The 27140-nt window shown below is 36.9% G+C and overlaps 1 protein-coding gene across 2 annotated transcripts in view; it reads right to left on the bottom strand.

Annotated features, from left to right (window-relative positions):
* The window catches only part of LOC114454366 (RNA-binding Raly-like protein), a 143416-nt gene extending 117727 nt beyond the window's left edge, over positions 1-25689 (bottom strand). The window contains exon 1 of one of the 2 annotated variants that reach the window (XM_028434793.1): positions 25437-25689. The gene's annotated coding sequence lies outside the window, so the exon portion shown is untranslated. Of the gene's footprint in view, positions 1-24683; positions 24757-25436 lie in introns of those variants that run through there. The other variant, XM_028434794.1, reaches the window with a different exon arrangement.
* Between the last annotated feature and the right edge of the window lie 1451 nt (positions 25690-27140).

The raw sequence follows: 27140 nt of genomic DNA, 5'->3' as shown, positions 1-27140 counted from the left end.
GTGTGGTTACAGTGAGAAATGCTGCAAATTGTCGTCCCTATGATTGTAATTGAATCGAATCGTGAGATTCCTAAATATTCTCACCCCTACTAGAAACTGTACAGAAATTACCCATTTCAGAAGCAAAGATAAATCTCACCATTCCCCAGCTTTAGTACAACCAAAAAAAAAAAAAAAAAAAAAACAGAGTGACGCACACTTCTGTAGTTATTTTATGGACTGCAATTAGTCTGGCAGGCTTCTTTTTAAACAAACCACTACTTGAGGTAAAATATTCAAACTCCCAAAAGGCAGGAATCTGGAATGACTAACTACAGTATGTTGAATGCTATTGATTATTGCACTGCATTCGCATGGTGACTCCAGCCTTTCTAATAACTGCATTGGCATATCTATCTCCTATTTACAGAGTAATAAAAGCATTCATGGTACATGCTTTATATGACAAAGCAAAGCACTAATGACACTCACATGGCTAGGCTAGCGAGTGTTAAACCTTGTGGTCATGGGGACAATAGCTGGGTTTCCATTACCGTGGAAATGCGCAAAATCTAAATATAGCAATAAAAACTGATAACGGGAACACCTGAATTTCGCAAAAACACTCAAATATTGCCAAAAAGTTTCTACGCCTTCATTAGGAGGAATTTCAGACGTTTCGATGTTGAAATGTATCACAAAAGCGCTATGGAAACACTTTTTCCGCAAATAAATGTCACAGAAAGTGACGCCACTGGTCACATGACGTACCTGGTCACAAGACCACTTCTCTCCAAGAAAGCATGGCGCAGTACATGTACACAGAGGAGAAGACCGAAACATTTCTTAGCATTATACTTTTATTATTACTGCTACATTAGACGTGAAACAACAAAGGAATACAGAGTGTTATAAGGAGGTTCTGAGCATCCATCTTTCTGCTGCCAAGTCTCGCGTAATGACATTTCAAGTGAGTAACGAGGCTCCTGCCCAAAACAACCTTTACTGGAAATGCGCTCAAAGTGCAATTATACTTGTGGTTGATTTGCATTTCAGGATTTCAATCATAACACTAACTTACAATGATTCTTCACTTTTTCATTTAAATATTTGTTTCAATTGGTTTTGCTTTGTAGTCAAACAGTGTCAAGGTACCAAAACTGACTGTGTGTGTAGTGTGTGTGTAAGTGTGTGTAGTGTGTGTGCACGCACGTGTTTTCATGGAAGGATGTGCTCTCTGTCCAGTTGGGTTTGTTTTCTATTTGTAAGGTGAAGGAGCACTTGGCTTTTATCGAACACTTTTCAATTCTACAGCAATCTGAAGTGTCTCTCAGAGACTTCACAGCTGTGCAGCCTCACACTCTGACCCATGAACCTTGTGGTAAGAAAGTAACAACAAAGGTTTGAGCCTCTCGGTTTCTGACTTGTCTATTTGTGTTAGTCATCTTTGCGCTTTTGAAGGGTTCAGATTTGTACCATCCCGTTTAGCTTCCATCCTCACAGCCAAGAGTTAAAGGCATTGTGGAGGATGTTATTTTGGCTTCAAATTCTGGGTGGACCATCAAGACTATTGGTCCTCCTACTTGTCAATCATTCTGGTGATATGTTTACATAAGGCCATCGTGAATGCCCGTCCCGAGCTAGTTTTTGCTGACTGTGCATGGACACTTTCAAGTGAAAAGAGGGCAAATCACTTACTGGAAACAGACTCTGAAGAGGATCGTAGTGGTATGCTTTTTATTCAGATTTGACAATAATCAACCTAGTAGCTATTAGCAGAGAAGTTTATCCTATTGTAATCAATGATTAGCGATGCAAGCCCTAGCACAAGTCACGTACCGGGCTTGTGCATGCGCTCTCACACGTTTAATAGGAGTTCCCTCTTGGGAGCATTTGTGCATTTTTTCAAAAAGTGGAGAGGATGTTTCTTTCCTAAACTTCGGGAAAATCCTCCTCGATACCTTTAATTTGAGGCAGAAATTGCTTTTCAGTTTGTTTCAGCATGCACTGTCTGACCAAATTAGTTCAGCAATTACAGTTGTTGGAGGAGATCCCTTCCGAACTGATGCAACTAATTGGAATGAATATTTCAAACCCTTGTTTGATAATACTTTCATTTACATATGTAATGTGTCTGTGTAATCACATAATTTTGTTTGTATTCTCGGATAAAGGCACTGACAGGTTCTAGAAATATAGGTGGAAGTCTAAAACTGCTTAAATAGTCTTCATTTATCAATGTTTTATGTTTTCATCTACAGACTCAAAGAAGGCCAAACATAAATTCATTTAAATCTACTTTTATATTAAATCTAGTTATTTGATAAATATAGTATTACAGAAAACCTTAAATTATTGGAAAGAGAGGTTGTCCATTGCTTCACCAAAACATTGGTAAGTAGCAGCATCAATGCTAAATAAAGGCTAGCTTATTGTGTTAGCTTGTTAGCAATACAACTGTCAATCGGCCTCAAAACATATTAAACACATCATTTATCTACTTTTCGTTGTCTGTGTGTAAATGAGCTAAAGAAAACAATCTGTAATGTGTGTCTCTATCTACAGAGTAAGTTTGTAACAAATGCATAGCATGTGGTAACGACAAGAGTGTTAGCATTTATGCTAAGGAGGCTTGCTAAACGCTAAAGGCTACTGGGTAGGGCTGTGGTTAGCCATCTTAGCGTGACCTCAGAGAAACAGAACTTTGGATTAACGCATCAGTCTTTCCTGAATTCCACAGTTTAAAAACAGGTACGTTAGATAAAATGGAGACCCCAAAAGGTTTTTTTTTTTTTTTTTTTTTTTTGTGTTCAAGTGCGTTATCCCTTAAAATACAGTTCAAATTAAGTAGTTCTTAAGAGTCAGTCTATGTAGGTACCGGCGAACGCCCCGCCCCCACTCTCTGTCGTGTTTATAAAGCAGCATGAGCTCAGCTACGGAGTGGGTGGGAGGAGGACGGACCATCCTCTGGCCCTACGTTAGCGTGCGGGGACGAGGAAGTCAGTATTCCTTCTATAGACACGCCCACTCATGAATATGCATAACTAGGCCGCAAATCAGCCCGTTTATGTAGAGTTGCTGAGAAAGTGACTTTTCAGAGGCTAAAATTCTGGAAAACTCGCGAGTTTGGGAAAATACACCTCAAATATTGTGTTTTTGGGGTTCTTAGAAAAAATGGAGATGGATGAAAAATAGCATGATATGGGACCTTTAAAGTCGAATTTACTCCGATATTCCTGAGAACAAATTTAGTGTCAAGAAGATGGACAGACATTTGACAAGCTACTGTACAAAATATACTCTTAATTCATCTATATTTTGCTATAAATCTGTGAATGGTTTGGTCCAGAATACATCAGTGAGATGTTAGTCAGACATGAACCCAGCAGGTCTCTCAGATCTATGGACACAGGTCAGATAGTAGAGCCCAGAGTTCACAGTAAACATGGTGATGCTGCTTTTAGTTGTTATGCTGCAAAGAAGTGGAACAAACTGCCAGCAGAGCTGAAGTCAGCATCCAATGTGAACATTTTGAAATTAATGTTAAAGACACTCTTTTTCTCTACTGCATATGATTGAGAAAGATATTTTTGGTCATGTTGTTGTTGATGTAAAGTGTTCATGATTTTTTATGTTTTTATTGATGATTTTGAATGATTTTTTTTTTTTTTTTTTTGCTGTTGATTTTAATATTCTTATTGATTTTAAGCTGATGAATGTTTTCTGTTGCACTTTTTGATCATGTAAAGTACAATGAGTTGCCTTGTGTATGAAATGCGCTATACAAACACATTTGCTGTGCCTCTACAGTTCTATTACAAGAACTGTTTGTAAATTAATATATCCTACATATGGCAAAACAAACAACGTGACTGCCCTATTTGCTTAGGAAAAATAAATCGTCCCTTAAAATAACTTCCAAATTGCAGTTTATAACAGTTCTAAAATACAAAGCACAATTCCCATTGAGGAGGAGCAGCATCTGTTCAGGGTCTCACACAGTCACCCCATGGTTCTTCATCCTCAACAAGCACACGCATGGCTTTGTAGCTCTGCTGTGATTGTCAGAGACAATCTGTTGACATTCCACTGGCTGTGTGCAACCGCAGTGCTGAGAGAGATGTGTATTGAAGTCAAATATCCCTCAATGCCATTTTCATTTAATTAGTGGCTTTGTCTTTAGCAAAAAGCAATAGAGATTTCCCCTGCTTATGATATACAGATTGAAACATTAAAGAACTTTATGTGTCTGCAACCACCAAATAACTGTATATTAATTTCTCATAAATAAATATGCTGAATATGGGGCTGGACGCAGTAAAGGGTGTATTGGTAAAATCTGCCACCTTTATTGTGGATGGTTTGGACTGGATTACTAAAAAGTCTAATGTTCTGAACATACTGTTTTACTGCAAAAGTACTCTTTAAACACAAAACGGTCATAACTTCTCTGAACATAAACTACAACATCAATGAAACTCTGCCTGATTTTCTAAAAATGAAGAAAATCCTCAGGCTAACAAAAACAGCTAATTACCGTAGAAACGAGAAGGCCTTGGATAACTTCAAAGGTTTGAGGCATAAAACACATTTCAAAAACACTAACTTGTGAAATGTAATGTTCACAAAATATTAAACATTCCTTGTAAACGACAGTTTGATTTTGAAATAACCACTTATCAGGCATTGCTAATTTGCGCAACATCAACTTCAAATTTGGAAAAACAGAACCATGAATTGTTATTAAGCTTGAATATGAAAAAAGTTATACAATTACATTAATGGAGCAAGATGACAACATTGGCCTTTTGGTAATCAAGACATTTCTCTTTGTTTTATAAGACTCAGCAAACATTGAGTCCCTGGTAGATTGGTCATCTTCTGACTGAGGGGTTGGGTTTTGATCCAAAACGTTATGTCCAAGTGTCCTTGGCAAGCTTTGGGTCTGTGTGGCAATAAAGGCACTAAATAGATCAAGTTCAGTTACTAATTAACAAATGCATACAAAACAGTCCAAGACAGTGTTACTAATTCCACTCCAAGAAAAAGCAGCAAAAGAAGTCGATTGAAGATACGAGATTACATCATGTAGCTTTAAAACAAACCGGGTGCCAGGGAGGTTGATAAAGGTGGGGGGCAAGGGAGTCATGAAACACAAGTCCACAGGCGATAAGGCTGAGTAACAACACCTTAAAACAAGTTAATGAGTGGTCTCAAAAGACACTAAGTAAATGGCAAATTGTCCTGATTAATATAGCACTTTTCTGCATACACTGAAGTAGTCCCAAAGCGCTTTACAATATCAACTCATTCACCCATTCACACGTCAATGGGACTGAGCTACCAAGCATGGCACTGGTAAACCTCTGGGAGCAACTTAGGGTTCAGTGTCTTGCCCAAAAACACTTCAACGCATAGACAGGTATAGACTGGCATTGAACCCCCATCCTCTTGATCAGAGGATGACTTCTCTCCCACCTGAACCATGGTTGATAACTGGTCCAAGGTAACGACTGATTTGGATGTGTATTTCCCCTTTATAGAGGTAGTCCCATCAACCATTGGGAGCACCTTAGGGTTCAGTGTCTTGCCCAAGGACACTTCGACACATATAGACAGACAGGTACAGCCCTGGGATCAAAGCCCCAACCTCTCCATCAGATGACAATCCCTCTGCCACCTGAGCCATGGACCTCCCCTAAATTATTTCACTATCACTGCAGATTTCATGACACAATGGCAGAGCTAAAGAAGTTCTGTTATGTGTGAGTTCCAGGGTTGGAGTGAATTAAAATTGTAATCACGTAATTGATCATTAATTACAATCATGGCATAAGTATTATCGTATTTGTAATTTTAAGAATCTGTTGCCATTGTAATCGTAATTGAATTGGAATTGAGTTCAGATAATTTACTTTGTCATCGCAATTAAAATGGAAATTCAAAAATAACTTTCAATTACAATTGAATTAAATGCAAAACAAGTCTATGGCTTACACATAAGTAGAAAACAAATATTAAAATATGTTTCATATTAAGTTTTTCCACTACCTTAAGGGTTAGAAGAGTTAGTGAGTTAGGATACAATAGAAGTTTTTTTATTTTATTTTTTCAAAGGAACAATACAAGTTTACAGAGTAACAATATTGTGAATGTAACAGATGTTTTGTACAGAGTTGACAGTTATTGCTAAAATCCAACTCTTACATAAGATATTATTATAAATGCACTAAAATTTAAATGTGAAAACAACATCGTACACACACAAAACTGCATACAATCATCACAACGCTATATGAACAAAAGTTAGTAAAATTGTAATTAAACTTTAGAAATTCAGAACATAATTGTAATTGAGCTTTCAAGGGGAAAAACTCTAATTGAAATTTATTTGTAACTGGAAAAAATGTTGGTTATCATAATCATACTTGAATTGTAATTGAACATGGATAATTGAAATTGTAATTGTAATTGAAAAATCTAATTGACCCAAATCCTGGTGAGTTGCTTTGAAATTTTTGCAGACTTGATTGACGTAATTTTTGAAATATGGACTTAAGGTATTTATTACTATTGCTAAAGCGTTGTCTTACTTCACCCATTAGGGCTGTTGTGTTTTTAATTTGGTACTTTCACAATTAAAGCCTTACAACCCATCTGCTCAAAGACACAAGTATCTAGATTGGAGCTTAAATTTTGACGTTAATGCTTTGATGTGGATTAAATCACATTTTAACAACACATCTTTTTTTCTCAGTGCAATATCAAAAATCTTTGTGAAAACTCTCACTTCTATAGAGTGACAAACTTACAACAAGCTTCCTAACAGTAACACATTTCTGAGTGATGAGTATAGACTTGATGGTGACGGAAAAAAAAAAAGAAGTAAATGTAAATGCGTTAATAAAGGCTGCTACAGAGTAAACATCACAGTAGGCTCCTTGATTTCCTTTGATGCCTGAACCTAAAGGAAAAATCAATATGAACAATGAAGCCTTATTTACACATGGCATCTGATAAATTAAGGCTCACCGCAAGATGACAACAAGCTATTACGGTTTTAGAAGAACACTGTTGGTTTTATAGCTAAGTGGGGAATTAAATAAAAGGAGAACCATTAACACCAAAAAGGTACAAAAGACAGCATTTTGTTCTATTTTCAATAGATGTTTCTTATATACAGGGTATATTATTTAGACAGTGTATATATGGACTAAGTGACATGATGCTTCATGAAGAGGATTGTGTTAGTTGGAAGGTTAAAAATAGTCAAACGAGTTTAACTAGTAGACACAAAATACATGTTACTAGTTAACTAGTGGATATTTAGCACCTTATTAGTTAACATGTAGGGATTTTTTCTCTCTACTAGTTTACCTGTAGAAAAACACTTTATAAAAATGAAAGGATGTCCCGATCATGTGGTTTCAGACTTGATCGGAATCGAACGTTACCTCCCAATCAGGATTTGGATATATATGTAGAATTCTTATCATTTTAGGGATGGGCGGTATACTGCTTCATACCAAATACCGGTATATATTTTTGTTATAATATACATTTTTAATATACCGCCATATCAACACTACACAGTCATAGAGTGTCAGACCTGTTTCTGTTTCTGTTACTGCGAAATAACCATGGAACTAAACATAAAAACCCTGGATCAACCTGTCACTGCGAAATGTTCATGGACATAATATTTTCATTTAAAATGTTCACCTGCACAACTCATCAATGCACTACTGCACTATTATCTTATTATTATTATTGTATTTCATTATTATTATTATTATTATTATTATTACTATTATAATTATTTTGTTATTTTTATTTAGTTTGCACATATTAGTCTAACTACTCTTATATTTATGTTTATGCTGCTTTTTTTTATTTATTTTGATTGTTATTATTTAATGTTACACTATCTGAGAGAGCACAGGTCACCAAAACAAATTCCTCATGTGTATTCATACACTCTTGGTCAATAAAGTTGATTCTGATTCTGATTCTGGTATCGATATATATATTACACAAAGTTCGGAATGCTACGCTGCGCCGCATCAGACCGGAGCCTTTTCAGTGTTGCACTGCAAAGGTGAACAGTAGCACTCTGGTTACCATGGTTACGGTGTAAATGGATAAGAAAGCTCTGAAGCTGCAGAACTAGTAGAACACGACGACACAGAATAACCTGTGTCAAAAAGAGGAGCCCTGTTTGTTGTTTTGTCGGCAGAACAAGTTGGATGCAGAGCGGAGGTGGCGCGTTAGACCTAAGTTCTCAGACGTGCTCCCACACCTTTGTGAACTATCTGCAGTCATACTTTTCATCAAGATAAATATACATTTCAATCTGTGAAACTAAACGAGAGTAAACATTAAGAGTGCAGTTCCTAGGAACACATTACTGGCCTTACTTTATGGCACTGTGGCACTTTTATTTTCTTATTTGTTAACATGCCTGTTGGGTATTTTATGATGAGGCAGTATTAATTTTTATATTAGACATTTAATATTAGTTAATCTTGCACTAAAGTCTAATGTGAATTTCTTTTAAATGTGTTGCTTGATTGATCGAGCTACATCACAGAAGTGCTCTGTTTAGAGTTGATTGTTAAAATAAGGTGAATAAAATAAATAAAGGACATCCTGGATCTGTTTTTTTGCTCTTCTTTGTTTCGGGACATGCCTATAAAAATGACCTTCAAAAATACTCAGAAGAAGAAAGTGGTTAAATACTCTATATATATATACTGTATATATTATTATGTAGCGACCACAAACAAAAATGTATTTGTGTTATGCTTCTCAGTTTTTATTATTTGTGTTTTGTGGATATGAATTGTATAAATACAGCACTATAAAATGAAGAGTATTTTGAACTTCCACCTACTCCTTTTGCGTGGCATTATGTTCTATGGTATTATTTTCATTCTGTAATCTTTGTTTTATTGATATGCTTCTCAAATGATTTAAATCGATTTAAAATAGCCCCGTAATTTCCGGACTATAAGCCGCTACTTTTTTCTCACGCTTTGAACCCTGCGGCTTAAACAATGACGTGGCAAAATTGTGGATTTTTCCTGGTTTTATAAACTTCATGTCGCCACAAAATTAAGCCCCGTCACATTAGACCAGGTGGAACAATGAAATTGTTAACATTAAAACGTTCTTGCTCGCACTGAATCATTCTGATCACTCATTTTGTCATGATGGACACTGCCTCATCATAGCAACGACACGGAGAAATGTTGTCGGAGAGAGAGAGAGAGAGAGAGAGAGAGCCCGCTGCAGCAGCAGCAACGTAAATGAAGTAAAATTCAGCCAGTTTGTAATAAAAAGATAAACAGCATAAAGTTGTTAAATCACCACGTTAGGTTTGTTCAAGATTGATCAGTTCTTTGGACTCTGAGACTGATGGAGACGCTTCCGTAAGGAGGACGGACAGACGCAGCAGAAATCAGAACATGTATTCGGGCTGTTCCGATCTCTGCTCCATCTACAGTAAAAGTCAGCCAGTTTGTAGTCGTAGCGTAACAGCATGAAGTTACCAAATCACCATGTTGGATTTGTTCAGAAGAGATCGCGTCCGTATTCTGTCTCAGAGTCCGACTCGCTGTGATCGCTGCGCGGTAGTTCACGGTAAGAAGAGCGGACGAAGCGGTGTATCAGTCTGGCTCCAGTAAAAAGTGACCATTAAAAGCTGTAAATGGACTGATATGTAGACGTGGAGCAGTGAGGAGGAGACTTCATGTAGTAAAGGAAACGTATCAGTTGAAACACGGGCATTTCCGTGAAACCTAACTTGAGTACAGCAGCCCGCCTACCTTCCCGTTATGATTGGCCGAGTTGTCTGACGGGCACCCTCATCAGCCAATAGAGTGCGGCCTAAGTTAGGCTGTGGTATTTGTGTGGATTTTTCTTAGAAAATTGCTAAATTATTGTAATGCGGCCAATAATTAGGTAGATGTTTCAGTGTCAAAGACCTCACTAGTATTGGAAACTGAGCTTTGATATAAAAAAAAAAAAACCTAATATATCTTCAATTGGCTTTCCATAAGCAACCTTTAATTAACTTTGTGAAATACTCAGAGAAAAAGCCTTGAGACTCTCCATATGTTGTCATCAGTTTAAGGGTCTCTGTCAGTCCAATTACCTAAAGGATGTAAGGTAGAATACATTTTTGCCAACACTGATAGTCCCTCTGCTAGGCCTGAGTGAGCAGTTTGTTGAAGAATACATGAAAGGCTTGCTCAGTGGACATGTTCTTGTCCTCGGGGGGACACAGACTCAATAGCTATAGCTAGCTAGCTGCCTCTCCTTGAGAGCACCTGCGCTTCTCTGGCAGCAGATACGGCAAATTGAGGTCATGAACCTTGTGAGAGTGAGAGTCAAGAATCCTTAATGTAAAAAATATCTACCATTTTTCGTCTTGTTTCAGTTTAATCTCTTAAATATCTTTTCAAAGTGGTTTATATAAAGATTATTACGGTAATCACTGAACTGATAAAATATTGAAATCAAGATTCATACATAACAGTTTTATGTCTGATTTTTTAAAATAATACATACATATTACGTCTCTCTTTCAGGTTGGATATCTCAGTAATGAGATGTTTTCATCCACTTAAATTAATCATAGCAAGAAAAAAGCTTTAAATGGAGCTATATGACTATTTAAAAATCTTTCTAAATAAATGTATGGGCCAAAACATAATGACGTAATGCCTTCCACATAACCATGAAATAAATCTGTTCTTAATAAAATCTTTTAATAGGTAAAATGTATGAGAAAGACAATATCAGTCATTGGCATGAATAAGGTGTCATGAAGGTCGTCATTAAGTGTTGTTTGCTAAATTATGACACCTTTGGAGCTATGTTAGCATTTTTTGGATTAGTTGGAGGGATCTAGTGGGGTTGGGGTTAAGGTAACGTACAACACTTAATGACAGCCTTAGAGCTGATATCCGGAGTTTGTGAGAGGACGTCTTGATGTCCCGCCTTCAACAGCTCCACTTCCTCCTCCTGCCTCTGCAATCTACCAGAAGCCACGCCTCTGCTTTTCTGCACGCGCATCGCGGAACATAATAAGGTCGCATCGGGTTGCATTGATATAGGTCTATAGGTCAGGTAAGAGCCTAAATCATATTTATGACACCTAATTCATGTTAATGACACGTATCATGTCATAATGACAACCTTATCTATACAACATCAAGTAAAGTGTTACTGATTTGTATCTGGCAGAAGTGGTCTGAGGAAAAATGGGGATTAACCAAAACAGTAACATTGTAGATTTACAAAGTCTGTCATTATGTGACTGATTAATGCATGTGAAATTATTTGGTGTGCTTCCATGGCAAGTTCTTCAGTCAAACTTTGAAATAAATAGAATTAAGCATCCCATTAACGTCTTTAGAGGGTAGAACGTTTTCCCCTATTCATCATAATCTTAATGTAATGTCGTGAGAACAGTGCGTCTATATGCTGAAGTCATTGCAGTTTCTTGCTTTTTTAATTTTTACCCTTAAACCAATAAGCTCTTCTTAGCCCTCCCACAGAGCCTGCTCAGCACCCTCCCTTGAGGGTGAAAATGTCCACAGGTGATTCCAAATCACTAACTACTCTGTCAATAGAATTGCATACTGTCATGTCAGCTGCAGAACTGTGTACTGTATCATTTGAGTTGAAACTGTTAGATAAAGCTGGTCACATGCAGGTGCAACGACAGCTGAGGCCTGCAGAACCAGCCTGGAGCTGACCCACATGAAGATTCCTCACTGTAACCAAGCTCCCTCAGGTGATCTGAGCACGACATTATCTGCTTCACTGCTTCTTCGCAGCATCTGGTAAACTCCTTCACCTGCAATAGAAAGCTTCAGCCTCCTCTGCACCTTCTGTTCTTTTCTTTTTTTTTTCATATCTTCCTGTTTGTTTTCCTTTTTTCTGTAACGTCACCCTAAAATATCACACATCCCTATGTGTTGTTGTGTAAGGTCAATGAAATCGTTATTTTGATTCACCGTACACATTGTCAAACATACAAGCGAGGTATGAGAAGAAGCAAATGTTATCTCCGTGTAACATTTCTCTGCTCGTCTTTCAATTTCCTTGCCCATATATCTCATGACATGCAGGTCATGTCTTAATAGTCAGTTCCTGCTTCTGCATCCTACAGACAAATTACATTATGATCAATTTGACCACAACCCAACCTACTGACAATTGTTTTTAATTAGTGTATTATGTCCTAATCAGTCCCCCTATAGAATTCCAATCTAGAAGTGAGAACATAAACACAAATGTACCGTCTTACTCGTCAGCTTCTGAGGCCATGCACTAGTTCACTAGTAACATTATTAAATGGCAGATGAACATACAAAATTGGTAAAAGACGGCGGGTGAGAAATGCAGGAGCATGTTTGCACAAGTCTTTTCTGGGCAATTTTCCTCTGCCAAGTATCAGACAATGGTCTGCATATATTTAACTACTCTGCAGGCTGATCATTATTCTGATCAAGTGAAATTATTCAATGATTGCAGCAGATTTCTGTTGGCATATGTTTCACAGAAATGGACAATTTTTTGTTAAAAAAAAAAAAAAAAAAAAAAAAAAAGAGTGTCTATTCGTACGGTTGCCGTACTGACAACCCACAGTGCTATTGATACGGTTACCAAAGTACACGTATGTATCGTCTTAGGTTCTGGGTTAGGTTATAAGCCAATATCGCAACAATTTTTAGGGTTAGGGTTACTTTTAGGGTAAGGTTTATTCTTAAGCCTAATTTAAGGTTCTGTGTAAAATCCCCCTCCGTAGGCACAGACCCCCTCCCTCGTAACCTTACGTGTGCCTCCCAAAAATCCTGACTACCCGTCAAGGCGACGCATTGACAGGTAGTCAGCCAGGGCTGTGATTGGTCAGCTCCAAACCTCAGCCCCGGTCTCTGCCTTTTCCGGTCACACCGCCATGTTTCAACTTTTAGCGTAGCGATACGAGTGGTTTCTACAGTGGATTGAGTCACAGAGAGAACCGAGACGGACCAAAAGTGCCAGAGTTTTATTATTTCCTTTCATGGCTGCAGCACGTGAAGCACCGCCAAACAAAGTCAATCACAGACAAAAGAAGTTTGTTATTATCTGTTATTATCGCTACTACTGCCTGGTCCCTGTACCTACATTGTGTGTGTGTGTGTGTGTTCCATTAACAGTAAACAATGACCAACATGCTGCGGAGGCTGATAGAGGAGCAGACATGACCTTATGACGTTATGTTTAAAGCGATCTTTACAGCGCTGTCCCGCTCCAACTCCCCGCGGCCGTGGACCCGGTTACCTCGCTGCTCTCTCTACGCTCTACGGCGGGGTCGGAACCCTCTCACCCCCGGGCGTGACTGTTGACCGGAGCAGTCGACAGTCCGCTCGATACACTTTTATTTGTTGTTTACAAGTTTCCTATATTTGTATTGAAAAATAAAGTGCATGTTTTGAAACCGTTGTTTTAATGTTTGTGTCCAACTAAACACACATGGTTTGGTACAGTCAGTAATAATCCAGAAATAAATTACATTTTAAGATGCTAGAAAAAAAAAAAAACATAAAACATGTTTATCTTCCGGTTGCAGAAAAATAAGGGCTTTTTTTAATGCTCATTCGTAACAACAACACACAGCCACACCCCCTAGTGGCAGGGCGGCCAATCGCATTGCGAGGCATTCCCTCCATGCAGAAATAAATCTCTGCGTCACGTTAATGGCATGCCCCCGGCGTAGGTCCTGACGCTAAACCTTGACCTATCACGTCACCTAAACTGGCCAAATAGAGGCGCTGCGTACGTAAAGAATGTTGGTATATTGATACGGCAACCGTACGGATAGCGACTGCCAAAAATAATGTAACCATTTTCAACAAATTACCATATAAAATAGGCCAAGGGTTTTAATTGTGTTTTTAAGAAAATGTTATACAAATAAAAAGATTTAGGAGCACAAAATTGAATTATCATTGTTCATTACTGCTACATGTTTTAGTGCTTTCTTTCTTTACTAATATTTGGACGGTAACACAATGAAATCATATTTCTTAGGTTCTTGCTCACCATTACTCTATAAAACACTTAAACAAAATTGACTATTTGTTACTTAATAAATACAAATGAAAGATTTTTAGATTAAAACAGACATTATACACTAAGAAAAGTCACAAATGAAAGACATGTTTCCATCATATGAGACACATTTTATTCAAACCACTTATTTAGAGGACGTCTCAAAATGACATACAGAAGTTAAATCATTCATTCCACCTGTCAGATGGATAAATCAGATTGTTATAAATGAAAATTCAAACATTAGACGTGTGTCTTCAATAAAGACATTGTGTGGGTGAGGGTATAATGTTTTTTTTTTGAAAGCATTAAATCCTTTTATACCATCACTCTACATATATTCAGCCTGAGATGATACATTACTATCACAGGAGACTTGGCAGAGCAGAAAACTGTGAATCATCAACAGCGCGGTCATCTTTCGCCTGAGGGTTAAAACTTTTATGACGATGTTTTGGCGTCTAGCGTAAAAAACAGATTAATGTGCAGAATACTAATCTATGATGAAACCTGCCTGCACACCAAAAAAAGGACACTGAATATTTTCTAATAAAGAACAGGCTATTTGTAATTCTGACTGCTTTTATCTTAAGTGACACTTGGTGTTGTAATTTGATAAATCAGAGAATTGGATCAAACTGACTGATCAATAACTGGTATTACATAAAAGAGAGATTTCACCTGGTGGTTCAGGACACATAGGCAGGTTGTAGGTTGCAGATTTTTGCCAGTGCAAAAAAATATGCAATTACGTTTTCAGGGGGTCTGATTTTTGACTGTGGAACAAGGATGAAAAAAAAAAAAAAACGTTATTCACTTCCTGAAACAAAACTGGCCATATTGTTATCAATATTGTTTCTGCATTTATTTTTTTAGACAAAATGAAGCGGAATTTTGCAATATGAGAGGGAATATACCCTCACTTGCAGGTTTTGGAACAATATCATGCAATTACATGCAATTTTTCACTGCAAACAGACAGAAATATCAATTTCAAATATCTGACATAATATGTTGCAATATTATGGAGTTTGGCTACAGTAATGTAAATTGCTAAATTACACGGACTAAGCCCTGCATTTACAGGCATTTTTTTCTACTGTAAAATAGTGAAACAGACATCAAATATCTGGCAAAATCGCTGATACATTCAGCGCAAATACAACAAAGAAGAACAATGAAATGAATAAAAATGGTAAACTCAAATGACAGTATTGAGCATGCCTGGCAAGTTTTTGGGAAGTTTCAAAAGCCAGAAATTACATCTGCCTTTTATTAATCGACCGATTATTTAGTGGAGCCGATTCTAGCCATCACCAATTAATCGACATCGCTCAATAGCCCAGCTGATTAATCGGTCGGGCTCTTATTAATTATTAATGATGACAAAATTACAAAACTGGAAGAAGTACACTACTTTATTATCATTTACATTTTGTCTTTTTTTTTAATTAATGCCCATTTAATTCAAATTTAGTTATTTATTTACTTTGTGATTTTTGCAACTTTATTTTTTGATTATTTATTGTTTTTTACATTGCATTCCAGACATACAGTTTACACAAGTTTGTTTTTTTTTCTCATTTATCAGTGTCTTTACAGTCATTATGTTGACAGTGTTACTAATTCAAGTTCCTAATTTTCACTTTGTTATGGCAGTTTTGGATACATGAGTAGAGATGGAGAGAATATATAACACAAATATATCATTAATACGTGAGAGACCAACCCCCAAGACCCCAAACACCCACAATCACCAACACAAACCCTTCTCCCAGTTGTATGGTCTGTTCTTTCCTATTTTACCAGTTTAACAGTACACTGATAACATTTTATTCAGTTCAAGTTGGAGACAGTAGTGTTTTGCTTCATTGTCTTGAATCATATTTTGGGTATTTGTGTTTATGAGTTTGTGTTCATGTACAACTACAATATTAGGGGTGTGTATAGCATCTGGAAATACGATATTTATCCCGATACATAGGTCACAATACAATACGATATATCCCAATATTAAAGTATAAGTCAATTATTGCAATTTTTAAATATATATATGACTTAAACAACTAATCTGTAAATGTGTACATATTCCTGAGAACATATATAAGTGTGAAATATACTTTATTGGCATATTTTATACTCAAAACAGTGCGTGCCATGTGCCAGCAACTTGAAAAATAAAATAAAATCGATATAGATGCATTTTCAAATCTATTCGAGAATCGCACAACGTAATATCACGTAATCAATTTTTTTCAACACCCCAAAACAATATATATAGGAGTTGTGCAGCACATGGGATGCAAGCTCAGGTTTGATCACCCTGTAGCTGGCCACCTTTGATGAGGGCATCTGGTGTTAAAAAAAGGCAAAACACCCCCTGATTTAAAGGAACACTGCTGATTCAATTCAACTTAATTTATATAGTGCAAATTACAACAAAATCATCTCAAAGCACTATCAAAATATACAATTCATAATAAAAAGGAATAAACCCAACAAGATCAACATGAACAAGTTTTTAGCGACAGTGCGAAGAAAAAAACTCCCTTTTAACAGGAAAAAATCTCCAGCAGAACCAGGTTCAGAGGTGGCATCACGTCCCGTGTTTAATGAATTTATATCCTGTATATATCAATGTTCTTATTTCATATATTGGGCGATATATTGGTTTTTCAACAGAAACATTGCATATCAGCTTTTTCAAATCCCTAATTTTGACATCAGCCCTAAAAATCACATTAATTGAGCTCTAACCTGATTATGGAAAGACGACAAAACAGAAACAAACCAGAAAAGGTTAAACTCGACGAAATTATGTGGAAATGGGTAAATTCTAAAATGGAATTTGTGAAGCTTTGAAAGTGAAAATCTGAGCTTCTATTGATGTAACTATTTAGTGTTGTTTATTGTGTTTCTAACAGCAGACGGCAATATTATTGGATACATTGTTGTTTTCATCGCATTACGTTTTTAACGCACTGTATGTTGCAATACCTTGTTGTTTTTCAGATGCAATATTTGGTTTTGAATATAACACTATATAACACCAAATGTTAAGTTTGCGCCGAATGGCTTAACTAGCTGTCTGAAAGTGTAGAGACACTGCTGTGGTTTTATTCTTTCACTTTAATGCTTCCACTGTGTATTTGATTGTATTAAAAGACAGAAGAAAATAGTACGAGTTCAGCAGCACATCCCTGTTTTCATCAGTATTCTAATGAGTACAAAGACAGACACACTTCAGACCGAGCGCTAATGAGATGTAACAAAAGCAAAACTTCCGTTTGATCTGATCTCCTAAAATTACAATCAGGTCTCAGCGCGTCAACGCAGAGGTCTCATCTCAGTGACGCGCCATCACTCAAATGCATCCTATAATAGACACCGGAGAGTCATTCAGTCCAACCCTATTCTTCAGATATGGGTTTAATTGCCCAGAATATGAAGTGTGATATCCCCTCACTTATCAAATTAACAGCTCAGAAAGGGACAGCAAAGTACTTAACACTCATTTCACCACACAGAGCCATGCCAAAGGTAAGCTGTTTATCTGGTGGGGACAGCCGGACTTCTCGTTGAGAGAATTAAACACGCGTTGTAAATTATGATTTTCATTTTTGTTTTTCAAGCTGAGTGCATAAATGTATCTTTGTCAACCTGCCAGTGCAGAAGCAGAATCAACTAAGTGGATTTAAATATTGATAAACTCTCCAAATGAGCAGCCTTTGTTCCAAAAAATGATGTGTAAAAGAGCAGCAATGAGAGCGTCACTAAAGCTTACTGATGCTGATTTGGGCCTAATGGACAGCATTAATGTCTGTCCTTCCAATAAATAAAAGAGGATACAGCCACTACCAATAATCAAAAACAAAATCATCTGGCCTTCCTATTTTAGATTAAAACTTACTTTTATGTACGTACTACATCATTTAAATGGCCCTCACATTTAAAATCAAATAAACTATACAATAAAGTGTATTTAAATATCTAGCCTACTGCTTTATCTTTTACAATAGTTTTACAATTGGTAGGATCACTGCTTTAAATGTGCAGACATAGTGGTATCTAACCCTTCTCTAGGTCAGTGGGTGGCACTAAGTAGCAAAATATATGCACCGTTAATTAATCCCATTCTGAGTACACTAACCATGAAGCCTTTAGGTAATTTGCTTAAGGCTAAAGTTGATAATGTATCTGAACCAACACCACGCACAAAGACCTGGAAGATGTATCAAGAAGGATGTTTTTATGGAATCAGAACAGTTTCGTAATTAACGAACTCTTGCAGGGTTTTTCACAAATGCACATGCTTCGTTTCGCAGTCGTATTTCAGATTCACAAATGCACACGTTCTGGCTCACAAATATATATATATTCACCGCACACATTTCTCTCACAAATGCCAGAGGTTTCACAGCACACAAGCAGTTTGTGAATGCGCTTCCAGCAATTCGCTTTATTTGTGAGTTCATATTACAAGTGTGCCTCAAAATAATTTGTTAAGTAGATCGTGTGCATTTCAGAATTTATATTACAAGTCTGCATAATATATACAGTATATTTGCGAAACAGATCGTGTGCATTTGCGAATTTGAAATACAACTGCGAAACAAAGCATGTGCATTCGTGAAAAACCCTGCAAGAGTTCATTCATTATGATTCCGTTCTGGTTCCATAGATTTCAGACAATACAGAAAAATAAATTATTAAAAATTAAAATCATAGTTTGATACTTATCGCTTTTCTTTCTCACACAAAATCTGCTTTGCACCCCAGTGTCTCACTTGCACCCCTTTGAAGTAAACTGCACAAATTTTGAGAGTTAGCAACATTGTGGAGGTATTTATTACTGAATACGAGTAGTAATCATGACTTTATTGTTTACAATAATGAATTCATTAAATTTCCAAAGACTGAGTATTTACATTTTTCATATCAATACAAACCAGGTGAGTCCTCATAATTTGGATATTTAATTTACACTATACAATATTGAAGGTGGTGTGAGCTGTTACTCAAAAGATAATCCAAATAATTCAACAGCAGACTGATTAAATGGAAGATCAATCATCAAATAATGATCAAAAAAATCGAATTTGTAATCAAAAATCAATTTTAAATAATAAAAATTGAAAGGGGAATTAAAATGCTCTGATCCACTGACTGACATTATTAGCTCCATAAATGCAATGCCTAATGCTCATTAGTTAGCTTATCTTTGGACTAGATCACTAATATTAGACTATTTAACATAGCACGCCCAATGACATGGAACAGTTGTGTGCCAGAGCTCAGTGGTTGAACAACACGTCACTATAACACACGTTTTTGACACTTGACGTGAGCGTTTGCACCCATGTTGTACTTAAAACCCACGTCGTGGTGCATACAACTAGCAAGTGAGTGATATTTTATTCATAGTGGTGGAGGTATATCGCCCACACGAGCTATTACACTTTCCTCCAGGTCTCCAGTGTCGCTCTGGCTTGGCCCAGATAACAGAAAACCTGCCTGCAGGAGAGACACAACACCGCGGGATGTAATGGAAGCTATCATAACTCTTAGCAGGAGAGATGTCCAAGAGCTCATACCACAGCAGCATAGCAGACACCCCTCAACCAAAGGTGTGAAAGCATGTTGATGTGAAGGCTTGAGAGCCAACAGATGGATTGCTTGTGAAAGAATGTGAAGACTGAAATGTGTTTGTCCATAGGGTCCAAACATCACTAAATAAGGTGCTTTTTTTTTTTTAAAAGGTAGCTAAAAGACAGACATTTGCACAGCCCTCTTTGGTGGTAAAAGCTTTTTATTAGCCAATATTTTGAAATTCACTTTGCAGAGACGAACACGGGGACAGAGTCGCCTTGAAAATATAATGCAGCTATGCACAAAGGCTTTGCTTTTCTGACTGAAACGTAAAAACCTTGGAAGGTGAAGTTATTCGTTTATTTAGTTAAAAGGTTTTAAAGGCAATGACTGCAAAGTGTACTTGTAAGTTTTGCACAAATTGAATCTATATTGTAATTGTTTTTGGCTTCGATTCCCACAAACACACACACACACACACACACACACACACGTAGTGCCTCCGATTTATGTAATCGAAGAAAGTGGAAGAATTCACGTTCCGAAACGAAGCAATCTGACCCATTTCTGCCACTTTATTTAAAATCAGCCACCAACATGACACTGAAATAAGTCAAATGCATATTATTGGCACAATATCATTCATTTACATGCTAGATTTCCCGGGAAAAAAGGCAACTGAATGTCTAGAGAGTGTGACAAACGGATAATATCTCCAATTCCATACATAATACCATTCAATCACTACATGTTACGTGAGACAGGTAATTATGTTATCCTGTGATAGAAAACATATACAGAGCTTCATCTGAAGTGCTTTGTTTACTGTGTCGTGATTAACAAGCATTCAGATCTGAAAAGGAACTGGTACAAAAACAGGGTTAGCTGAACTGGTGGTCATTTCACCTGGTGGACAGACGGCTGTGCATTTCCTAAGGTTTTGTGCAAAATGTGAGGATTTTTCGCCAGTTTTACAGTATTTTACCCTTTAAACAAGTGGTCCAAGGTTTAGCATTGTGGCTAACTTTGCTCTTGCAATGTAATCACGTGATTGTAACGTAACATTCCCCATCTGAAGCATATAAAATGTTAAATGAATAACAGCAGTTGAACCTTTTGACCCTTAAGCACGTTTGGTACGATTGTGGGAAGTTTCATAACCAGTAAAGTCATCTAAACGGGGAAAGACGAAACGAAAAAGTGTAACAAGACGCGGAAATGTTTAAATGGAAAATTGCAGGCCCGACACTAGGCCTGGGCAATATATTGAGAGTCGAGATATATCGCGATTTCTGTTTTGGCTATATAGAAAATTACAATATCCCCTATATTGATATACTTTTATTTTCTAGCTTATTTTTTTATGAAAATGAAAATACTCTTTTTAGGAGTCGCTGCTTTCACTACAGCATGAAAAACACCGTAACTGTAGAATGATTTCTGAGTGCGTTCTAACCCAGACCTTCCCCTAAACCAGTGACGTGTCGTCAGGGTAGGCAAGGTAGGCAGTGCCTACTCAAGGGTGAATTGATATTTCGATTATTTAATTATAATTTTTTTTTTTTTTTTTTAAATTATAAATTATTCATTTTTCCATTTCCAATAGCCTACAGTACCTATACGTTTGAAAGTGTCCGCATTTTGTGCCTTTCATAGCCCAAATTACTAAACAGCGCTGTTTCCTAGAACAGCTGCACAGTCTTTTTTTTTTTTCGCTCCGCTGTAAGGCAGAGGGAGGCCACGCCCCCTCCCAAAGGCAGGTCGCTCCTCTGCCTCCATTCGCATTTTACGTGTTTGCACATGCGCAGTCAGGTCCCCAATATGACATCAATTTACGCGTAAAGGCAGCGTAGAGAGCTGCCTTTGCACGTAACCGCGCTATGCTAAATGCTATACATAAGTTCACAGCACATTAGTGAATAGATGACACGTGACTGCTGCTGCTACGTTCACTAGCTAGTGGGCGGGATAACACTACAGTGTGGATGACAGCGCTAGAGATGATAGAGAAACTTTGTTTTGAGTAAAAACAACAGCTTTTAAAAGATGGAGACCAACACCTGAGTTACCAGAGCTTCAGCAAAGGTAAGGTCAGAACATGTTTCATACTTTTCACAGTGAATGGAACAAAAGGAAGGATTGACTTTGTGGATGCTCCTCACTGAGGCTGTTCTAAGTTGTTGTCATTTTCTCTGTGTTTCTGTGTTTCCAACACAAACAACAGATGTGCTGTCGTGTCATGAGATATCCAGTATGTTGTTGGGAGAGTATGGAGGCTATATTAAATAATTGTTTATGTTTTTTTAATGGTGTTTATGATGTTGATTTTGTTAGATGGCTAAACACTTGTTCATGTGGATCTTATTGGGTTTTTTCTTTCTTATTATGAATTTTATATCTTGATAAGCGCATTGAGATGACTTTGTTGGAGATTGCTTTATACAAATAAAATTGATTTGAATTGAATTAACACTTGTACAGTTTTAAGGACAGTACAAGGAATTTGTCTTGGTAGTTGGTGCACAAAACAAACAACAAAAAAAAATAAAAAACAAAGAACAACCCAGCAACAATAATAATAATAATAATGATAAATATAAAAGATGAGGGATAAATAAAGGATAGATAGAGAATAAAGGATAAATAGGATAAATATAAATATACATAAATATATATATATAGTGCAGCAGATAATGTCATCATGGTGAAAACACTTGACAGCAGAAACATATGAAATTGTCATTGGTGGTCTCCATTTGCAACGTGCCTACCCAGCCCTAGTTGTCACGGCACGTCACTGCCCTAAACAAGCCAAACTCCAGAACTCACTCACACGTGCTGTCCCTTAGAGGAGAAAAAGCCGAAAGTGGCACATATTGTGCAGCTGTTTGTTAATAAATGTGCTTTTATGGTATTTTTACGTAATCAAATTTCACCCAGAGTTGTCTTTCTGGTAAGACTTTATCGAGTTCGAAATATGGAGATTTATATTGTATATGACAAAAAAAATTGAGATAATAATTTTGGTTCATATGGCCCAGCCCTACCCCACACATGCAAACACACACAATAAAAGTGATATATATATATACAATATATATATATATATGGATATATATATATTTTTTTAAATCGTGGGAGATTCTTTTTAGATCTCCAGGAATAATTGGGATGAATTACAATACAAATATGCAACAAATGTAATTTTCCACTTCAAACATATCTATTCCGAAGAACTGATGATATTTTAAATGAAGAGTTGAACTCTGATCTAGCATGAAATATGATAATTGCTGCTGAAACGTCTGGATGTCTCTGAAATAAAATGAAAAGCATCCCCTTTTTCTCAATATGTGACACGCTCTGTGTCAGGTTCACACCTGTACGCTGCCCTAAATCCGTTCAATGACAAGTCAGTCCCCAAGGAGGCTGCCTGCCATACGGCCAAACCCTGACTGCCTCTGCTGGCCTTTTCCCAAACTGATTCGGAATGGTCTCACCAAATAAACATCACCTGTGGCTCTTTATCTGCATCATTCTTTACGAACCTGAATAGAACTCCATCTACAACCAGCTTCTCAAATTGTGTTCAAATTCTTCAGTTTGATGACTGTAATCAGCAGTCTGCTTCATTAAAAATGTAAGTAAGCGAGCCGAGCTCCACATTCAATATTTATTCATATTTGATGTTACTGCATTGAATTACTCCGACTGTGAATTACTGATACTCCCCACTTAATAAGATTGAGACTTACCAATGTACACACAGGAATAATGTTTCAATAAAGTCTGAATATGTCCCACTGACACGTTGTGTTTGTTAAACTGAATGGAAATAGAAATAATAAAGCTAATGTATGGGAAAGATTGAAGTTTGATGTTTAGGTGTCTTTTGGTTATGTCAATGGGAAAATACACACAAATACATTAACAAAAGAAGTTATTACTTTATGAACGTTATAAACAAATCCCATCCACATTTTACTCTACTTAACAACAGTCCACACATCAACAGGTGAGCAAACTTAAAACAACCATAAATATTCTGGATATACTAGACTGGCAGAAAAATGCACAATACAAAATACATTGTTCCATTAATTTAAATATAGGTTTTATATTGTGTTGTTTTTTTTAACCTTAAATTTAAAATCTGTGTAGAAAAGAAAATCCAGAATGATTTAATATTAACCATTTAGAAAAAAATCATCATATCCATCATATTTACTCCATAAGGTTCAGTATCTCCAAGGCTGAATTTACCAGTTTATGAACAGACAGCAATAATACATTTACACATAATCCACTTCCACAGAAACCCCACAAGCGGCAAATAAATCCTCTACCTGGTTACAAAGCAAAGCTTTTTTTTTTTTTCTTTCTCCGAGACCTCATGACATCTATTTACTGACGATTGTATTTCCGGCTTGACAACAATGAACTGAAGTTAAACCTGATTCTTAACAGATTAATTCACTCTAAGTCGTCTTTCATTCCTGTCAGTTGCTCTATTCCATTTTCAGCTAAAGCCAAGATTATGTGTACATCTCTGTTTGCTAAAGCTCATTTGAGTTCCACTTGCAGGATTGGAAAAATGTAACCCTATTTACTGGCACTGGGTAGACTGGTGTAGCGAGGTAATGAATCTTTCCTGGTTCCTCAGATCAATGCATTGACAGAGTTTGGATACTTGATGTGTGGAGGATCATTAGAGACATCCTGTCCAGGGACTTGAGGGCAGCTACTTACATTTGCTCCGTAGCAGGACAACTTGATGGTTTGTTGAACTTAAAACAAAGCAACTTTGTGCTTTTAAAAATCCTCGATCTTGAACGATGGGTCAGCAGAACATGTTGCAATTTCGGGGGAATTGATTATAACAGGCAACCTTCTGATAACATAGTAAAAAATAAACCATCTTCTGGAATAATAGATCAACCACAGGTGCATCATTTAGTCACCTCGATTTTTATTGTTAATTAATATTAAATGTATGTGTATTAATATACCTGTCAGAGGGAAATGTCTGTTCATCCTCGTTGAAATACAAAACAAAAACACATTGAATTTGCCCTCGTCCACCCAGCATCATTTAGTCAAAAAAAAAAAAAAAAAAAAAAATTCCACATCCAAAAATACTTGACACTGCCATCAGCAGAAGTAAAATGAAAAAAGAGAGAGAAACACAAAAAACAAAAAGAAAAAAAAAACAAACCTGTGAGCTCTGCTGCAAGAAAAGTATCAGGTTAAAATGCCATTGGGCTTTTGAAAAGAATCTCCCTTTGACTAAGAAAAGAGGAACAAAGTCAAAGCAAGGGTTTGATCGGCGAAGATTTCACCGAGACATCAAAATCACAAAACTCCAAAGGCAAACAAACAACAGTACAAAACGCAAACCAAAGCATAGCAACAGCAAAAGTGGACAGAAACAAAAAAAAAAAAAAAAAATGTATCAAAACCACCAATAAATGTGTGAAAAATCTCAATTACTGACAAAACCTGCTTGGTTTCGACCCTCAAAACAAAACTGCCAGCAAATAAAGGCTTTTTTTCTCATGACCAATCAGCACCCTGATGTTCAGCCTCCAGGACCAGAATCACTGCATGCTGAAAACTTGAAGCCTCCAAACCACACCGTCAAAGCTCAATTCAAACACCAGCCAAAGGAGGAAAAATTAAAAAAAAAAAAAGAAAAAAAAAAAGGAGGGCAATGAAAAAGACAAAAAATGCTTACAAAAAAAAGCCAGTGGAAATGTACTCACCGAGCGGGAGTAAAATGTTGCAATAAAAATGTGAAATGGCTCAAAATACAGTGTGGCGGGTGCGAGGCGGAATGCGGTGGCTGTTCTTTAGATCTCAGCCTCCGGAGCTGTCACGTGACCGAGTCCAGCAATGAGAGAGCAGCGCGTGCAGCAGCAGCTGATGCTGAATGCTCTGCTAACGGGCTCGGCTCTCTCCAAAAGTAAAAAGAGGTATCCTTCTCATGTCACTGCTCAGACTGAGCTGCCTGTGTGCGTCTCCACCGCCTCCTCCTCTGCTTTTAAAGACGCAGAGCCTGGTGGGATTCAGTGAGGCGGTGCTGCTGCTGCTGCTGCTGAACCCAGTAACCACACACACACACACACACACACACATATTATTACAGCAGCACACCGGTAACACAATGTATACACAACATGTGACTAGAGTTTGTGCTGAGTCCTTTTAATGACTGCGCTGATTTCCCGAGTGTAATCATTCCGCTTTAGGGCTGAGCCATCCTCTGTCCATGGTGCTGAAACCCTGGCGCGCACACACACACACACACACTAACCGAACTTAGATTAGACAAATCACAGCATTTAGTCTTAATTTAGGATGATTTTTAACAGGAAAAAAAATCCAAGACTGGCTTCAAATATTGAGCAAATTACCTTGTTTAGTTCCAAATAGTTGTTTTTGTTTTTTTTTTGCAATGTCCAATGACATTGTAGTTTACTACAGACTAGTACAGTGCCCTTTGGAAGTATGTATTCATGTGGGAGCTTCAGTAGAGTCGTAGATTATGGCCAAATGAGCATGTGTTTGAAGGTTGGATGTACAAAAAAGGTGTACATACTCTGTAGTGTTATAAAGGGGTATAATTGTAGGTGTAAAGTAAAATACCGTGTGCGATTTCCCTGGGACATACATATGAGGTATTGATAAATAAAGTTTGTACCAAAGCGGCGGTTTAGGTAGAATCTGATATATATATATATATAAAATCATCTTTTTTAGAATTTATTCTTCCTTTCACTAATTTCACATGCAGTCAACAACTAAGTAATAGTGTCTGATGAAGCAATGTCAATATGAATAGGAATAGTTTATTCTCCAAAAAAAAAAAAAAAAAAAAAAAACGTGATTATAATAAATGTCAATACAAAAAGGAATAATTTATTTTCCAAATAAAAAAAGATGATTATAATATACATTGCAATAAATAACAGTTAATCTAATGTAAATTTATATTGTGTCGGGGAGATGCACACGCACTAATAATGATAATGCATTGAATTTTATATAGAACTTTTCATAAACACTCAAAGCACTTTACATTGATGTGCATTATTCATTTACTCCACACACAGTGGTGGAAAGCTAAATTGTAGCCACAGCTGCCCTGGGGCAGACTGACAGAAGCTTGGCTGCCATAGTGCGCCATCTGTTTCATCCCTCAAAGTGATGTATTTTGAGTTTATTTTTATTTATTTATTTAATTTAATCTATTCATTTATTTTCCCTTGTCTGCACATGCTGTCGAAGGTCAAAACTACATGTAGTGCAATCTTTTTACAACAGCAATGCATGTTTTGTTACTGCAATTACAAATGAATGTATTTTATTGTAGAATTGTGACCATCACCAGCCCTCCATAAGGAAGGGAAAGAAACACTGTATTAAAGGGAAAACATAACAAGAGAGGGCAGTGTTACTTAGGTGAG

This window comes from Gouania willdenowi, chromosome 20 (genome assembly GCF_900634775.1).
Source record: "Gouania willdenowi chromosome 20, fGouWil2.1, whole genome shotgun sequence".
Lineage (NCBI taxonomy): Eukaryota > Metazoa > Chordata > Actinopteri > Blenniiformes > Gobiesocidae > Gouania > Gouania willdenowi.
Note: the sequence above shows the minus strand (reverse complement) of the source record. Positions and strands in the feature narration are given on the sequence as shown.